We start from the raw sequence: 3,175 nt of genomic DNA on the forward strand, positions 1-3,175 counted from the left end.
ATGACTGATGAAAAACATACTATTATTTACAATGTCTTATCTAATTTCCTAATGCTCCCCCATTCACTCCTGTGCATTCTCTGTTTCTGTTTATTCCCACTGTCTCTTTCTTGTATTGTGGGCTGTGAGGTTCTGGTCTCCTGCCTTTCACTGTAAAAGAGATTTGTGATCTACATATAACAGTCACCTATGCTTTTCTTTCATATCCTGTCTGAAGTTCTAAATTTTCAGGCTGCCTCTCTTACTTCCCTTACCACATCATTAGGTCCCAAGTAGCTACTTTCTCGAGCACTGTTGTTTAGTCTCTAGAGTATGGAGTAGGGATTTCAACTAAGCACTAGATTGTACTGTTGTGGATGTACTGATTTCAGTTGAACTACAGAGATTTATACCAGGTCAGGGAGTGGTCATTGTGTATCTGCAATAGCCTGGGTTTATTGAGTTAAACCTATTTATAGAAAGGAATAGATCTTGCAAAGGGAAGTATTACTCCAGTCCTGGTTTGAAACCTGTAAATCTTTGTGGGATCACTTGATGTTAATGATTCCACAAGTATTTGAAAGTTCATGTCTGTGGATGACATTATGGCATTCATAAAATACTTGTACTAAATTCTAAGTAGTCTATAAAAAATTATTTTTTTTCTTTAATAGAGTGAAATGCCTTTTCAGAGAGAAAAAAAGAACATTCTATCTTCTCATCCTATGTACATCTTCATATCCCTAGGCAATGATCTGCCATTTCAATTTGTAATTGAAATTAATATTTACTATGAAGTGTGACTAGCTGATCCCAGTCAGGTTTTTCAATTGTTAAACATTGTCTCTTACCAATAGATCATGGTCTTGATTAAAAGATAGAATGAATCAACTCATACCTACTCAGTAGAAAGAGGTATTTCATTTATCCAGTGCTTGAAGAGAGAGATACACAAACACCTAAATTGCTGATAAGACATTTACAGTAAATTTCTTTATTATTTAAAATTTCTTGCTTGCTTTTTGTTTGTTTTTTTCTTAACCTTTTGTTGGTACAGTGATAAATCCTTTTTTCTGTCTTCATGCTCTTTAACAGATGCAAAAACAGCTATTACAATATAAGACTGTTTTTTTTTTTCAAATGAGAAAGACAAATACACAGCATCTATCAATCTCAGGCTGTAATATTTTTGGAGCACAATGGCAGTATTCATGAAACAGTATGGCATAGTGTTTCTAAAGCTTGTTGTTCATCCCACGCATAGTTTATACAGCTGCAGTTTATAGATATCTGAAGAAATATTCACATAGACCAAGGTGAGAGCAAGATGTAAAGACACAGCTATTAAAGAGAGACACAATGTCCCTGTCAGATTCCCAGTGAATGGAATCATGATGATACTGTTGAATCCCATATTGACACCACTGCAAGAGCGATAAAATACCTGGTGATCCAAGCTATGCTTTTGAGTTGTGTTCATGATTGGCTAAGGATGAGGCACTGTAAAAGTGTTAATCTCCACAGAGTAAGAAGTAACATTGAGAGGTATGGACTCTTTTGGGAGACAAGGAAGTTAAATGGAAATTGTGCCAGGAAAAATGTGTAGTAAGAATAGGGCCAAATATGGAAGCAGACCTTGAATTTCAACTTATCACACTTGAAAACGACGGAGTGTGTTTATATATGTAATACCTTATGGGTGGGTTTTCAGTAAAACAAGTGAGAGAACACTCCATGGAAGATTTTCTCCTTTCTGGCAGGTCTTCTCACTCAACTAGGTTTGTCAGATTTTAAATATGAAGAATGAGGACAGTGTCAAACAGATTAAAAAATACCCAACACCTTGTGTATGCCAAGTTTTTAGTGTCAGGCTCAGAGTTACTGTGATGTGTAATTTCTCTGCACAGGTGCAGGAAGTCAAATATTTCAAACAAATCAAGTGCTCATCTCCAGTTTATCTGTGGGTGTCTATTAACTGTTTACCAGACACCTAGCAGCCTGGGCATCTGTGCATCTAAAAGAATAACTGTTAACTATGAAAATTAGCATCAAAATCTTTCGTAGAGGACACATGATTGACCTAACCATATAATCTAGGTTATCCTAAAAAGATTAGTTCTGAAACTGTACTAGGGCAGTCTAAACCACAGTGCTATATTTGAGAACTGCAGTGATTTGGACTTCCAGTCCTTTTTTTGTGATTTGCATAAGTAGACTGCTGGATCTGTAACTTCAGTAGTTGTCTTTTAAGAATCTGATGGAGAAATCTACCATTATGGAGAAAAGCTGGAAATAAGCAGTTTTTCTATAATGCAACAATGCATCCTCCCTGAGAATTATAGTACAAGGTCCTAAATTTTTTGTGAGTGGCACATTCTTTTCACCGCATGTAATAATGAGTTGAAAAAATTCCTCTCATAGTACTTTTTGTTTAATTTAAATTGTTTTGGAAAAAAAAATCATTTAAATAGAAGAAAAATAGTCCTGAAAATTTTGCAACAGAATGGTAAGGAGGTTTGGTTTCTACAGCTGTAGATACCAAGGAAAGAAGAAATTACAATAACAGGTTTAAGGCTTTTGTGCTTTTTATACTGACATAGTTGATTTCTTGATTTTACAAAAGCATGCAGTCATCTGCACATCCACACAAGGAACGTGACACCATTTTCGCACATATTCATTTACGTATTATCCAGTCAGAATTTTCAAAATCTGTGAATGTTGTCTCTTATCTATCCACTGATACTGGGATAGGTGTATAACCTCTCTGGTTTGAAAAGTAAAAGCTTCAAAGTAGATAATTCAGAACAGAAACCTTACCTTTGTTATTACACACTGCTTCTAAAACTACTTCTACTTCAAAGGCCTTATAATCCAAGGGGTCCAATATGTCACAGAGATGTCTACAGTAGAATCATTCTTTCATTTAAAAATTATCTATCTCACCTTTTTGAACGTAAATAATATTAGTACAAAAGAATAATCTTCAGAGTAGCTATGGACTCCATAATTAGCATGTGTGTGGCCTTTTTTCTTGTCCAGTTGTAATAATGAACGACACTAAATATTATTATTATACCCAACTGGGTCAGATTTTTTTGAAATTTTCCCTTTTGAAGAGAAAAAATAGCTTAAAAGAATCAACTATCCTTAGCAACAAACTTAGGCTTTTCAAATTATGTATCTATTTTTAAAA

This window comes from Egretta garzetta, unplaced genomic scaffold, assembly GCF_000687185.1.
Source record: "Egretta garzetta isolate BGI_Z169 unplaced genomic scaffold, ASM68718v1 scaffold507, whole genome shotgun sequence".
NCBI classification, from domain to species: Eukaryota; Metazoa; Chordata; class Aves; order Pelecaniformes; family Ardeidae; genus Egretta; species Egretta garzetta.